Source organism: Cetorhinus maximus, chromosome 6, assembly GCF_964194155.1.
Source record: "Cetorhinus maximus chromosome 6, sCetMax3.hap1.1, whole genome shotgun sequence".
In the NCBI taxonomy this organism is placed as follows: Eukaryota; Metazoa; Chordata; class Chondrichthyes; order Lamniformes; family Cetorhinidae; genus Cetorhinus; species Cetorhinus maximus.
The window spans coordinates 17,194,976-17,210,743 of record NC_135884.1 but is presented as its reverse complement, the minus strand read 5'-3'; the positions used below and the strand labels follow the sequence as shown (position 1 = coordinate 17,210,743).

General features: G+C 44.0%; 1 protein-coding gene across 3 annotated transcripts in view; it reads left to right on the top strand.

The window, feature by feature from the left end:
- The first annotated feature begins 715 nt into the window (after positions 1-715).
- LOC144681572 (plexin-B1-like) overlaps positions 716-15,768 on the top strand; it is a 225,187-nt gene continuing 210,134 nt past the window's right edge. For all 3 annotated transcript variants that reach the window (XM_078543275.1, XM_078543274.1, XM_078543272.1), the window contains exon 1: positions 716-1,091. The gene's annotated coding sequence lies outside the window, so the exon portion shown is untranslated. The remainder of the gene's footprint in view (positions 1,092-15,768) is intronic.

The following is a 15,768-nucleotide window of genomic DNA, read 5'->3' as shown; positions in this document are numbered from 1 at the left end:
TCTTGTAGAGAGCCAGCACTGACACAATGGGCTGAATAGCCTCCTTCTGTGCTGTAAGGGTTCTATGGTTCCATTCTATAATTGCTCCAGTTTAATTGGGATTTGAGCTGGAAATCCTCTCATGGATATGCAAATGAGCAGAGCCATGAAATACTGACAAACCCCACTCTGAAAAAAATTGTTGGGTGCAGTTCCTGACTTGTTGCAGATCTACTGCGACACCCCTTGTTGAGCTGTCAGGACCGTTTAAACAGAATGACTGACTACAATACAACTGTATTTTTAACAAGACAGACTGTACTATTATGGACTATCAATAACAGGACTGATTATACCATTGCTGGTCCTGTTCACAACAGCACTGTCACTGTACTGATTATGTCTGTATCATAATTCATTGGCCTAGTACTGATTGCCTCGAAAGCACCATTGACTGACTGCCTATCTGTATCAGAGCAGATTGAATCACGGCTGACCATGTAAGGAGTGCAGATATCATTTTTTAACAGCTGGTATCTGTTGGAAGTTTCACAACATGTGTGATTGTGCCTTGTTTGAATAAGATCAGTGAGTAAGAACTCAAGGTTGTAGCGTTTGATCGTTGCCCTTTTAAGTGTCTGGCTAATAAACGGCAGGGTGTGTGTTGCAAGAGTGATGTCATCAGCTGGGCAGGTCTTACTCTTTCAGAACCTGTGTGTGTGTGTTTGTGTGTGGAGTGTAGAGTACATGTGATCTCCCAGTGCGCTGCTTACAATGTAAGAGAGATTCATTAAGTGGCTGTGAACTGGGAGTGAGAGCCTGCAAACTGCAGTCTACTAGCAGCCACACAAGGCGGCTTTCTTCCCACACAGGGCACCGAGCCTACCAACTGAATAGAAAAATATTAAAACTTCATCCTATGAAGCAGGGTCCTTGTACAGTGCAGAAAGTCCCTGGAATTAAAACTTGCTGCTATACCAGCCAGAACACTGAGCTCTGGGAGAGTGGATTAAGGGCTGACCAGCTCTGGGACTGCTGTTAACACCGTGTGAAACACACAGAGCCAAAACGTCTTGAGGGTTTTATATGTATGTAAAAAGAAACTTTTCAAGGTAAGCGGACAAATAGATTGCTGTTAGTTTATCAGGAAGTGATAGTGGTTGAGCAGAGGAAAAAAAAAATCTTCCCCTGCTCTGGAACTGCTTTATTTCTCCCCCCCTCTCTGGAGGGGAGTAGGCAGCTTGTTGTTCTGCTGAATACTTTAAAGAGAGAGGGAAAAAAAAAAGTTCAGTTCTTTTGTCCTTGCTTTGAGGTGAATGAATAGTTGCAGAAAGGGAAGGCTGGACGGATGGGGCAGACGGTGCTGGGGAGCAATTCATTGCTGTCATTCACAGCAGCTGTGCCTTTCTTTCTCTTTGCGGGTCTCCTTTGGGTCACTGGAGCGCTCACGTATTCAAAAGGGGGCAAAACTTTTTTTTTCCCCCGCGGGGAGTGTGGGATTTAACCAGATCTCTCAGGAGAATGGGTCTGACATACACCAGTGGAGAGAACTGTTAGCTCTGGGAGAAAGGTTGTATGTTGCAAGTGACAGCTCACTCCACAAACAATGTGAGGTGCTCTCTCACACAGCAGCTACATTCTCCCCTGGGGACCTGCTGAGTCATTGTGCCCCAGGTGGCTCAAATTCACCCCACCCTCCAAAAAAAAGAGACCGTGCAAACGTTTCCAAAAATAAAAACGGGACATTCTCCCGAGGACGCTCGTTGAGTGGTCTACCAGCTTTTATGGACTCCTGGTGTAATGGGGCAATATGAAGAATTGAGTGTAGGCAGGGCTTGTGTGGTAATGTACCTGTTTTAACTGATTTCTGACAGCGGCAATGCATCTGCAGCCGCTCTTGGAAACACAACTTTTCATTTAAAACTTCACTTTTTTTTTTCTTGACTTGTGGCACTAATCTGAGGGTGGAGAGAAGATAACGCTATTGCAATGTTTCCCCTGATGAGACAGTCTCCCCCTCAGCCCGATGGCATTATTAGTTCAGAGTTTCTGGATCACTGCTCGTTTTGCATTTATTTTAAATGACAAGGGGCCCCCACCTTGTTTTGGTAACAACAGATTGGATGTATTGGAAGGGATGATTGGTCCATCTGCACCCTTTGCTGCTACCCTGCATCCCCTGGATTGCTTTCACTGCCAAGTATCTATCTTATTCTCTTTTAAATTTGCCAACATTGTCCTCCTGCAGTGACTCCCTGAACATCTGTTCTGTTTCTTCACCCTGTGCGTGAAGTAGTTAGATCTCAGCTATCTGGTTTCTCTCCACTTCCACATTTCTAGTTACTTTTTGTGGATGCGAAATTTTTTAAACTTTGCAGTTGTTTATCCATTGCTAAAATTGATTTTTTTTAAGTACACTGTTGCCTCAGTTTTCTCACCTCCCATCTCTTCTCTTTCCCCTGCTTCCTGCGGCTAAGGGAAGGGGGGATGGTGAAAGGGAAAGGTTTCACCACACTCTTCCCAAGCACTTTGCATCTCCCATTAATGATACACTTCAAGTCTCCCATCTCCTCACTCCATTCTCCCTATATCCATTTGGATTGCTGTATAAGTTCTCCCACTTTTTACCATGTGGTAAGGTTCTGTACACATTCACAGGTAGCACATTTGAGAGTGGAAGCACAGTGGATATAAGATTGAATCAAGAATTGCACCATATTTTACCCCACACAATTCCCAAATTGCCCAGCTAATATTACAAACTGACTGCACAGGAAATTTAGAGAATGGAGAGGAGAAGAGAGAAAGAGTTGCATCTATATAAGATAAAAGCAAATTACGGCAAATGCTGGAAACCTGAAATAAACACAGAAAATGCAGGAAAAACTCAGCAGGTCTGACTTCTGAAGAAGGGTTATATGGACTCGAAACATCAACTATGTTGCTGTCTCCACAGATGCTGTCAGACCAGCATTCTCTGTGTTTATTTCAGGGTTGCAATCATATTGGGGGTATTTTTCATCCAATTTTCTTTCTCTCTCCCCCTCCCCTTCCCACCCCCTCCTCGGTAATGTGGGATTTCTTATTGAGGTACAGGCTCATGGGTGGAGGTCACTCCCAGTATTATACCCAAGCGGCTCTTATTTGTATGTTGTCCTTGTGGATGTTGGCAGGTTATTTGACGATATGGAGGGGGATGACACAGCCAAGATCATGTGACATCCAGAAGTTTGAACTTAGTGGGGTAGGGAGATTGCCCCACAGCCATCATTGGGAACCCCAACAGGCTCCCTTAAAACCTAGCGATTTAATAACCAGTTGTAGCTCTTGTATCACTGTCCCAGCTGTGAACAGCTAACAGTACAGGAATTGAGCCTGGCTAGGGGTCTGACTTTACCCCTGAGCTGACTCCAGGTCCTCACCTACTACTTTGAAATATCAGTTCTTGCTGTGGGGCAGTAACAGAATCTATAATGTCCAGAGTTTACATATATCTACAATAATTGGTGGGGGGTTGATAGCTATGAGGTGCTTCAATATTTTCATGTACCTATGGTTTATGGCATTCCCAAGGTGAATGTCCATGTTTGATTATCTGCCATTAAATCATTCCTTCAGTTAGTTTGTTATGGAGTGGTCTTGATTGTTCATGCACAGATGCAGGGTTCATGGCTGTTTGTAGTAGAACATCATTACCTTTCGAATCAAAAACGAAATTGGATCTCAGCCATGTTGATGGCATGGGGTGCTCCTTTTTTTGAGTTGGGAAATTAAGCAATGATTCACACCCCTGTTCACTCTGCACTGACCCTGGCTGGAAGTGCACATTGTGGATGCTGACAGGCTCCCTTAGCAATGTGGTATCCTCCCAGAGTTGGAAAGACACGTTCAAATTTTGAACCAAGTATGGCTACTTGGCTGAGGGGGAATGAAGATTGTGTGGGACTGTACCCAATGAGAGCATTAGTGCCCTAAGGAGAAGGTAACTGAGTCCAACCGCACTGCAAATTGTTTGGTGTTTTTCTCAGTTGAATGGTGTGTACTGCAGGCCTCTAAAAAATGTCTCGTCGCTGCACTGTGGCATAAATTATGCCACACATGAGCTGAATCTGTATCAAATTAGAACCGTGAATCAATAGATTTTAACTTGACTGTCAGTGTTCATGATAACTTGAATTCCCTTAAAGCACGGTAATCAGATGAAACTTTTGACACAGTCTTTATGTTCTAGTCTGTTGTCTACTGGGTGTGGTTCCGTCGTTGCCTTTTAAGTATCACAAGGATGCTGTTCTTACCTATTATATTTCCCTGCTCACTAAGATTGTGCCATTGGATTTGATTTTAATAATACATAGCTTTTTTTAAAAAATGTAGACGTTGTAAATTTGTTTAAGTTTAAAGTTTTTTTTTGGATTATTGTGATGTGATGTCATTTAGGCACACGGTACAAGTGGAGTGTGATGTAATCAGAGAATCATAGGCTTTTTAGTGACATACTGGGTAATTCACTGAGGTATCTTGTGTTTTAAATTGGTCTTAAATCAGTCAAGGCCTGAAGGATCTTTGTATTGTGCAGCTGTATTACAAGGTCCAGAGCTGGGCTGCAGTGATGGTGAGTTTGCATAGCAATCAGTCCTGGCTCCCCATTGATTATTAATGTCATTGGCATAATGTTGAGCTTTGCTGATGATACTTAACTCTATGGCAAGTACAACATTCCTATCTTTGCACATCATTCAAAGGTCTTGGTTAGACAAAGTTATAAATATTATTCAATATCTATTTAAACTTAAGGCAATTCAAATGAGCTCAAATAAGGAATACAGGATAGAAAACTCGGGTCAGTTGTCTGCCACTTACTTTTTTTCTCTCCTCCCCCCCCCCCCCCCCCCCCCCCAAAAATTCCATGAGAATGTTTGTAATGTGAGATACAGATTGGCATGATATGCAACCAGATGCACAGGGAATAATAGGAAGCAATTAAAAGTAGGTTGACTAGATGAACAGAGAATAAGAGCAGGCAATGAACAGTAAAATACCTAAGGGTACCATAATGTGGGAATTATAATTGGGTTGGTCACTGAGTGGCAAAAGGATGCCAAGAATACTGAGAGAGACAGTTGGAAGGCTCATGGATCTCGATCTCAGGAGGGCTGCTTTTGTGTTTTCTCCCATGTGACTGAGAAATGGCTGCAATGGGGCAAATTGATTGAAACGTATAAAGTCCAGAGGGCACTCGACAGGTTGGATGTGGAAAGGATGTTTCCTCTTGTGGGAGAATCTAGAACTAGGGGTCACTGTTTAAAAATAAGATGTCGCCCGTTTAAGACAGAGACGAGGAGAATTTTTTTTTTCCCTGAGGGTCGTGAGTCTTTGGAAGACTCTGCCTCAAAAGGCAGTGGAGGCAGAATCTTTGAATATTTTTAAGGTAGCGGTTAGATAGATTCTTGATAAGGGGGTGAAAGGTTATTAGGGGTAGGCAGGAATGTGGAGTTGGAGGTTAAAATCAGATCAGCCATGATCTTATTGAATGGCAGAGCAGGCTCGAAGGGCTGAGTGGGCTACTCCTCCTAATTCATATGTACAATGCAGAGGCACTAACATTTTGTTCCTGAATAACACCCACCCAGAATCTCTCTTCTGGCCTTTGTGGTGTCTGCACCCAAAAAGATGCAAAATTGTTAATGTTAATGCAAATGAGTATCAGGGAGCTTTGCATCCTGATTTGTGCTGGGTATGGCTCAGGGGCAGATTGAACGCTGTATAGACTTGGCATAGAGAAAATAATGTCCATAAAGATGTCAACTTAACAAAAATATAGGACAGTCCGGTAAACAATTTGTTAATAATTCTTTAAGGCTCCCTGTTCTCCAGTGCATGGATTGAAATGGCAGCAAAATACCCAGATATCCTGGAGCACCCAATAGAGCACCCAGCTCCGCCCGTCTATTTTATTTTAACAAGGACTGACAGAGCGGCTGGGGTTGTGTTCCGGGCACAATAAAACAGTGATTTGCTGCACTCATTCCTTTTAGCACCGCAAAAGGATGATTAGTCTTGGAGAGGTCAACCTTTGCAGAACTAAGGAAGGTATAATTTTGGTATGTCCATGTTCTGAGATGGGTCCATCACATAACATTGGTGTACATGCAAATTACACTTAACAGTATTGTAAAATGGAACAAAATCATTATCAGTGTTGAGAAACTTTCCCATTAGCAGAAAATACTTGCTAATTGACTTAAAGAGTCGCACTTGTTTTTGAAAGAAAGCCAGCCTGACCTCTAATTGACCTGACCATCTTGCTCAGGATGATTAGCCTTTTCTTGACCCAAAAAGGTACTGCAGTCACACCTTGGCTTAGAAGTGGACACGCTAAAGTGTATGCAGCTGCACTTTAGCAGCATAATAATGCACACCATACATTGTGATTTTAATGTTCCCGTGATTAAAACCTGCCAGATCATTTGACTTGTGAGCAGGATTCTGGGAGATCCAGCAGTATTTTCAAGCAATGAGTGGAATAGTCAAGGAGGAAGCTGAGAAGTGTTTTAGTGTGGATTAAGATCAAAAGCCTTGGGATCACAATTATATAGGGAGAAAATGCTACAAAATCCAAGGTGGGCCTCGTCCTTCTCTGTCTTTTCTTAAATTGTGAGGATCAGTGGCCTCAAAGTGAGTGATTCTTCTTTTGAGTGCCCAACATCATTAGCAGGTCATTAATTATGAAGGGGCGCAGAAATTCTCATACTCCTTGTTAAAAGATAATTTCATCCTCTTGAGGCGGCTGGGTTTTTTCATTCTTGTTTTGTTCCAAGTTGTAAACACACACTTCTGATAGTCGAGGCATTCTGTTCAATCCATACTTCCAGCAAATGGGGGAGGCTTCTCTTTGAAACTTGTCTTTTTGCTCTGCAGATGGAATGATTAAGACGTGAATTAGTGCTGGGAATTAGACACTGGAGGAGTGTTGTGTATACAGAGCGATTGTTTGGAGGCTGGAATTTCCATTTAATCCTGATGTACTTGGCCTAACTCAGGAGTGGGGGCTCATGATTAATTGCAACCACTCCAGAGCTACAAGGGCACTGGCGCTGTACAGAGCGCCTCAGGCACCCCCATCTGAAGTGGCACAAGATCTACACAAAAGGGATACAAGTTTTTTAAATAAAAACAAAGCATTTTCATACAAACTCAGAAGGAAGATGAAGACTGGGGACACTTTTTACTCAGAGGATTACCTTCAACTGCTGCTATGTGGATAGTGTTCCCAACTCTCCAAGAACGAGTGGATGTTTCCAGGAGTAATGGGGGGGTGGGGTGGTGGGTGTCCCATTGTGAGCAGTTTGCCTGATCAGCGATTTAAAATTTCATGTTGCAGATGCACCCACATGAACAACAGACACTTTTATGTGAGGCACTGATAGCTAACTGTTGGCCTGACGTCAGCAGTCAGAGCACAGTCTTATTGTAATAATTTTATGTAAAATCGTTTCCCACCTTTTTCCCGGACCACTTTGTAGGTTGCTGCTCAGTGCAGTCGCCCAAGGAGAGCCGGCTGGCTAGGGGGAATTGGGAATCGGGTGTCTCTGAAATTTGGAGGGAGGAATTATTAGGGGGCTATGAAATTGGGTGGGTGTAGGGGAGAGGGGCATGTGACTGAGGCATGGGGGGGTGGTGGAGTTAAGGCAAGAGGTGGAGCCTGAGGAATGACCCCTGGTAGGGGCTCAGCGTAGAGAGATAGGGAATAAGGGCCTGGGGAGGGGAGACATGGAGCCTAGGAAATGGGGGTTTTGGGAAACAATGGAGCCAGGGGCACTGAGGCTTGGGAGCGGTGGTGGTGTCAAATGGAGCTTGGGGATTGAGGGTTTGGGGTTAAGGGGTGAGGGAGAGAGGTGGAAAAGTTGGGGAATGAGGGTTTAGGGTTAAAATGGAGATTTGGAGAATGGGGTAAATGCGGGCCCAGCACTTTCCATAAGAGTTGGAGGCAGCAACTAAAAGGTGGTGAGTGGCAGCGACATGGACAGGGGCAGCAACCAGTAAAGGAATGAGGGAAAACTGGGAACCTTATTGTGGCTTAAAAAATGAAAGATTATTTTCACATGTGGGAATCCAAGGATTCAAATTGGAAGAAACAAGGGGAAAGGGAGATGGAAGGTGCTTGAATTGAGAGCTATTCGAGTGTCAGTTCCTTCACCATTTGTGGCTACTAAGGTAAAAGACACTAAACTTTCATTTTAAAGAGAATGGGATAAATAGTTGATCATATGATCAGGTATCACAAGATGACCCCTACAGGAATACCTCCTGGCAGAGTTGACAACCCAGTGTCTGGACCTTGCACTGGTGACAGTAATTGCAAATATACCTGATCAGGCCTTCACATTTCCATGATTTTTTTTTAATTCATTCATGAAATGTGGCTAGGCCAGCATTTATTGCCCATCCCTAACTGCCCTTGAGAAGGTGGTAGTGAGCTGCCTCCTTGAACCACTGCAGTCCATGTGGTGTAGGTACACCCACAGTGTTGTTAGGAAGGGAGTTCCAGGATTTTGACCCAGCAACAGTGAAGGAACAATATATTCGATATATTTCGAAGTCAGGATGGTGTGTGGCTTGGAGGGGAACATCCAGGTGGTGGTGTTCCCATCTATCTGCTGCCCTTGTCCTTCTAGATGGTAGTAGTTGTGGGTTTGGAAGGTGCTGCCTAAGGAGCCTTGGTGAATTCCTGCAGTGCACCTTGTAGATGGTACACACTGCTGCCACTGTGCGTTGGTGTGAAGGGAGTGAATGTTTGTGGATGTGGTGCCAATCAAATGGGTTGCTTTGTCCTGGACAGCGTCAAACTTCTTGAGTGATGTGGGAGCTGCGCTCATCCAGGCAAGTGGGGAGTATTTCATTACACTCCTGACTTGTGCCTTTTAGATGGTGGACAGGCTTTGGGGAGTCAGGATGAGTTAGTCACTGCAGGACTCCTAGCCTCTGACCTGTTGTAGCCACACTGTCTCCTAACGATCCTGTCTGGCCTGCTAAAAACATTGCGATTATTACGTGTAACAGTGTGTTGGATTTGTATTGCAAAATACTGTCCTGATTGTGAGCATACTGACGCACAGAAGTAGCTTAGTATCATTTTCTGGCTGGCCACTGCCTCACAAATGAAAGTTTCCCATGCGTTTGCTCCTGATTTGTGCTATGTTTACGTAATGGTACTATGCTCAATGGCAGTATGGGTCTTGCCTTGTTTATATCACGGTGCTGGTGCCAACACTGGTGCTCATGGTGCTGATGTCAACTCCAGTGCCTTCTGCTGTTTGAAACAATTCCTTGAGGCAAATGTGAGCTTCCTGTGCAGGTCATCCTATTGGGCACCAGGTGGCATCTTTAAAATGGGGAGGTCAGAGTGCTGGGGTAGGGACGGTTTTGGGCTGTGGCCTCAAGAACATTAACTGATGTGAGTCTGCCCAAATGCGAGATGCATTCAGCAGATGGGAAGGGATATTCATCGCAGTCTAGGCGATTTGAATCTTGATTTCAGAGGTGAATGGACAGTATCCAATGCCCAGTCCTTTGTTTGTGGTTCCAGCAGGTAACAGTGAAGACATCTGTAGCATTAGACAACAGTTGTGGGCAGCAATGTACCAGGTTTATCACTACTGGTTCACTTTGGTTTTTGAACATCCAATGTACCCCACAAACACCAATAACATGCGTGTATTGACATTGGAAGAGGCTCACTTGATGACTTTTTGAGACTGCTATCGATTTTTACAAGAAAGTTTGGAGGAAAAGCAATTTAATTTTTTTTAATAAGTAATGTGTTTCGTATTTCAGATTTCTTGTACCTGTAGGTGGGTCACACTGCAGGCTTCTGTTTGAAGAGCTCAAGGCTTTGGGAATGGTGTGATGGGAATGCTGATGGCCTGAGTCATTACTCCCAGAGATCAGTGATGGGCAACTTAGGCTAGTGAGTGAACCACGTGAGTGGCCCTCCTCCATCCCAATGGGCCGCAAGATTGAAACCGGGGCATGTGCACTAACCAGGATCCCATGAGTAAGAGTTTGCAGGCCATTTGAACTGTAGCAGTGCTTTGGACACAGAGGGACCGCATGGCTCACTCAGTCAGTGTTGTGTGCAATCAGCACAGACCTGGCTTCACGTGCCCTTGCTTTGCGTGTGTATCACTTTAGTAATACCGGCAGGGAAAAAACTACACGGGCAGAAACCAGTGGAATCTGCAACCCCGTGTGTGTGCAATAGTTAACAAAATGTTGCGCAGGCCACGCTCAGAATCCTGATGGGCCGCAGGTTCCCCACCACTGCAAAAGAATGATGAGATGCAGGTTCTACTCGCTGATTTCTTGCAGAATGAATTTCCACTCCCAGCTATCCTATTCACAATATGTCAAGAGTATTGTCCTACAGGGCGGGAATATCAAAGATTAGTTCCCCTGGGCAGGGCCAGTGCAACCACTTGGCAAACTAGGCGATTGGCTAGAGTGGCAAAATTTAGCTTTGGGGCAAGGGGAAGCGGTAAAAAACTGAATGTAGTTTCATGAATAGTTCATAAATAAACACACAGGCTTCAGCATTGGGAATACATCCACAGATACCGACATACATATAGATTTCCATGTATTTACATTGCAGTCTTTCCCAAAAGTTCATATGATATTCCTCATTCTGTTCATGTGACAATTGTACAAATTTGTCCATCCACAAGACTATTTGAAAATTGTGAACCAGTAAATAATATCAATGAATGAAATTTAATTTAGCTCACTGTCGTGATGATTATTGATTGTGTCTTTGCGCATAAAATCATCTAGGAACTGTTACAGGAACACACAGTATTTTATCACATGAGCCATATTACACATTATAATGTGCATTTCTTCCAGTACACATTCTGTGAAGAGTGTAGAACAACAAGAATGTACAATCAATATTATAATCTCCTTTTTTCATGTGAAATAAATTTGTAATTATAGATGCAGAATTTTTACTCATACAACTGCACAATATTCATTTTTGAAAGTTAATTGTTTTGGTGGGGGACAGGGAGGTGCAAGGGTGAAGGTCAGACTAGGGTGCCCAATACTCTTGCACTGGGCCTGCCGTTGGGGACCACACTCCTCCCAGCAGCTATCTTGACTGATTTCTCCGAACCAGGGTCTTCTCTTGAGGGCTTGCTATATGATGTGGAGTGACTCAAAAGAGAAGCTTCTATAGAAATAAAATCAACTTGGAAAATGGTGACAGAAATTCAAGTGTGCAGTATTTGCGTTTGTTTTAAGATTCCGTGCAGGTCCTTCTAGAGAAAGAGTCTTAGAAATTATGAATATTGCCAAAGCAAGTCTATATCTCGCTAAATCTTCATTCGGTAAAACTCTCTCCCTCTCGCTAACAGGCTCTCTATGCCCTTCGGAGTCTCCAGATAGTCCTAGTGAAAGGGCTGTGAACTCCTAATGTAGAGGAAGAGCACAGAGATTGCAAAACAATAAAATCTCCCAGGCAAAAGAGCTTCTCAGTGGCCACTTACTTCATCACGAAGGATCTTGATTGTTGTAAAATGACATTTAATTTGCACTGATTCATGAACCCATGGTATTTCTGGACCAGACTGATTCATGAAACCATGACTTATTTGTATCAGGATAAAATGTGCTGGTTCAAGCAGCTGGTTGACTGATTAGAGAGTGCTCTGGTTACTGGAATTGACAACTTCTTTTGTTTTCAGTTTCAACTGCCCCAACCCCCTTTTTGAAAACTTCACATCCTCAGTGAGATCATAGCAGGATATGGTGCACCAAGAGGCCACTCGGCCCATTCTACCTATGATGGATAGTGTTCCTATGAAATGCCAGCCCTTGGATACTTTGCCCTTTTACCTGGGAGCACCAGGAGGTTATTCAACCAGAGGGTATCACAGTCAAAGCTAATCCACAGGAGTATCAGTGATGAGGAGCAGAAACCTTGACTGATTTTTTTTTCTTCCCCCCTCCCCTCACGTTGTCTTTAATGCGCCTCTTTTGACGTAGGTTGCAATTTAACACAGGCTAGGAGTTGACCCCGGGATCTTCTGGTTTGCACCAATGTAGCTTTGCTGCTATTTGTCATGCACTCCCCCACTCGGCACACGATCCCAATGATTTGTGGAAGTTGTATTTCAAGCACTTGCATAGCCTGCAGAAGATGTTAACAGCATTTTCCATTATGTATGTGTTTTCTGCATGAATAGCAAGTGTGAAAATACATGCGTGAATCGCAAGTGTGGATGAAGCTGTGGGAGCCCCACATGAAGGCACAGCTCTTGCATCAACTCTCTGGATGATGGCTTGGCCTCTGATAATGCAGCTATTCTTTCGAAAGCAAGTGTCATTAGTCTTGGTGATGTGTACAGTGAGATTAAATAAAATTAAGTTAAATAAATTGAGTGTTTAATTACAGCAGCACAGCCAAATTGGGTACTTAAAACTTGAAAGTAGTTGGTAAAGGATTCTCCTCCGCCTATGGTGTGTTACTACACTTTAGCCTATCCTCTAACCATGAGTAATGCCAGGGGAGATTTGATATTCCTATTTTTTTTTCCCTATTGATTCTTCTTCATCTGAAGGCACTTGTGTGCTGGTGTATCCTTCATGGCTGCTGCAGCTCTTTAGTAGCCCAAACAAATGCCACATTTTCCAGGAAGCCTGGACATGGAGTATCCAACTGTGGAGAGTATCTCAACCCAAGTTTCACCCTGTCCTCACTCAAATCTCCACATAAACATCCACTCTGCAGCACAGATCGCTGGATAGTGACTAAAGAAAGGCCTGCATTTATGTAGCGCCTTTCACAACCTCAAAGGATGTCTCAAAGCACTTCACAGGCATTGAAGCACTTTTGGAACGCAGTCATTGTTTCGACTGTAGAGAAATGCAACGGCCAATTTGTGCACTGCAAGAAAGGGAAAGAAACTCGGCCAATTCTTTTCCCTCCTCCTCTTCCACCCACATCCCTTCTTGCCCAGGAGCACTGCCAGTATCCTGACTGAGATCAGAGACATTACTGTCAGTGAAATGTTTTCTGGATCAATGGATTGCCCCGAAGCGATTAAAATGTCCCAATGGGTATAATTTAAAATCCCTGCAGGAGATTGAGCACTGAAAGGGTTAAGGCCGGTCTGTGTGAATCACTGAGAGCAATGACTTTGTAGGAAGAATTCGGATGCAGCAAGCCTTGCTGGGGTTTGGGGGGTGGGAGTTGGGTGGAGGGAAGAATGGTTTTCTGTACAGCGTTTCTTTGCAGTGAGCTGTACCAAAAAGCTTGGAATATTCCGGATGCTTAATTGAAAAAATGAGCACAAACCCTTCATGTCTGGAACAGGTGCAAACTGGCAATTACTTTGAACAGTTTTGACTGTGCGGGCACTTTAGGAATTTGTAACAGCACTTGAAGAACAGGAGTCTAACCGACGATGAGGATGGGCTGCTACAGCCTAGTCAGGGTGGGGGGAAAGGGATTCACAGGCCACAGTCTAGCTAAGGGAGTAGCTGGAGGTGCAGTGGCCTCGCCAGGGGTGGGAGAGGGGTGTCAGTAATGCAGAGTAAACCTGCGTGCTAAAAAGGAATTTTTTTACAAAAATAAAGCTCTCGGTAAGGAGAATTCAAATCTTTTGGATAATGCAAAACGTTAAGGAGAAAAACAGGGGCTAAGCAGAGGGTGATGCAAAATCTGAATGGATTTCTTTTTAAGACTAACATTACTTTGGTCAGAACACTGGGCAGAATATTGATTGTACGTCAGTTGAGTGTTTCATTGTATTTGGGTCGGGACTCCCCTGCTTTTGCATATATAGCAGCAGGTGCTGTCAAAGAGGAGTTGTTGGTTGAAGTAATTTACGTCCTGACTCCCAATGTCAGTCCAAGGCACAAGTTAGGAGTGTGATGGAACACTCTCTAATTGCCTGGAAGAGTGCAGCTCCAACGACACTCAAGGAGGCTGACAACAACCAGGGTAAAGCAACCCATTTGATTGGTATCCCATTCACCACCTTGGGCATTTACTCTCTCCATCACCGAAGCACTGTGGCGGTAGTGTATATTATCCACAAGGTGCACTGCAGCTAAGGCTCCTTCAATGGCACTTTCTAAACCTGCGACCTCTATCACCTAGAAAGGTAAGGGCAGCAAACGCATGTGAGCACCACCACTTGGAAGTCGCCCACCACCCTGACTTGGAACTATATCGCCGTTCTTTCACAGTCGCTGGGTCAAAAAACCTGGAACCCCCTTCCCAGCAGCACTGTGGGTGTACCTACACCACATGGACTGTAACGGTTCAGGAAGGTGGCTCACCATCACCTTCTCGAGGGCAATTAGGCTGCCCTAGTCGGTGGCGCTCATGGCCATGAAAGAATAAAAAACGATGTGTAACGTGTGTTTCTGTCAATAAAAGCTTTGTAAGTAAATAACAACTAGGCTTCAGCCTTGTACCCTTTACCACCTTGTTGTACCAGTTAGCTGTCCTTGTATTTGGGTGTGAGCATGAGCTGCAGGATTCTGTACTGTATGGGTTTGGATGGTGGGAATTTTGATATTGCTATTTGTAGTTTACTTTCCCATCCTGGATGGCCCTTGATAGACTTGCTTCTCTCTTGCATTTCCAGGCCAGCTCCCTTAATCTGTCACACTTTAGGGTATCACAGAGATTAGGGTGTATATATATATATATATATATATATATAGATATATCCACATGTCCTTGTTAATGTTTCCATTTGTATAAAATTTAGAGATTGGGGATTGTTGAGCTCAACAATCGTCCCTGGATTAGAAGTTTGTTACAAGTGGTAAAACTCTGTTCATGAGCAAAGTCCCTCTGCTGAATATGCTGGGGTAGTGAATCTCTGTGCACATGATTGAACTTGAGGCTAGATATGAACTGCCTTAGTCTGTGAGTGTTTGTACATTAGAGTGTTAGTAATCACTTGAAACCAGCTCCACTGGGAGAGACATGTTCGTATGCCTGACACCTGACCCCCAAAGCAATTGCTCTACCCTGAACTCGGTCACAGCTGAGCACCACTTGCCCCACACGCAGCAGAGTCTGCAGATCGTGCATTGGACTCTTCAACCATCTCCAAACCCATTGAATTGGAATGGAAGCAAGTCATTCTCGATCCTGAGGAACTGCCTAAGAAGAAGCCCGTACCTTGCCACTGTGCACATCGCTTTACCCGCCTCATGATGGGACTTGTGGGTTGCTTTCAGTTACACCTATCCTGCACTCCATGCATTTGTTGTCTGTGTTACATTTCAAATGTGTAAAACTTAACTAATTAAACTTTTATCACAAGAGCAGTTTCTAAGTAGCTTCCTGGCAAACTTCTGCTTCTGATCCAGAATGTGAAAAATGTGCGTTCTGAACTGTCGTGTGTGACATGACATCTCGTTTGATAATTAGCAGCTGTGTGTGATTTCTAATGGGGTCACAGTTCAGGGATTTGTGCTACTGAATGTGGTGAAAGGAAATTTTTCAATTTTTATTGCTGATTCATTCTGGCCTGTATCTTCCTCAGAGCAGCCTCCTGTTAGTTACCCAACGGGTAATTCTTTTTGTGTTAGCCTAGGATAGTGCATGTTGGCTGGTCGTTCGACTGGGGTGGGGGTGTGTGGCATAATACCACAGTTTAACACACCATCCCCCATTGGTCAATAACTAATCAGGAGTGTGAACCTTTGCCTCTTTTTTTTTTCCTCTCTCTACCTTCCTCCCTCCCTACCTGCTTCTCCCAGCCAGTC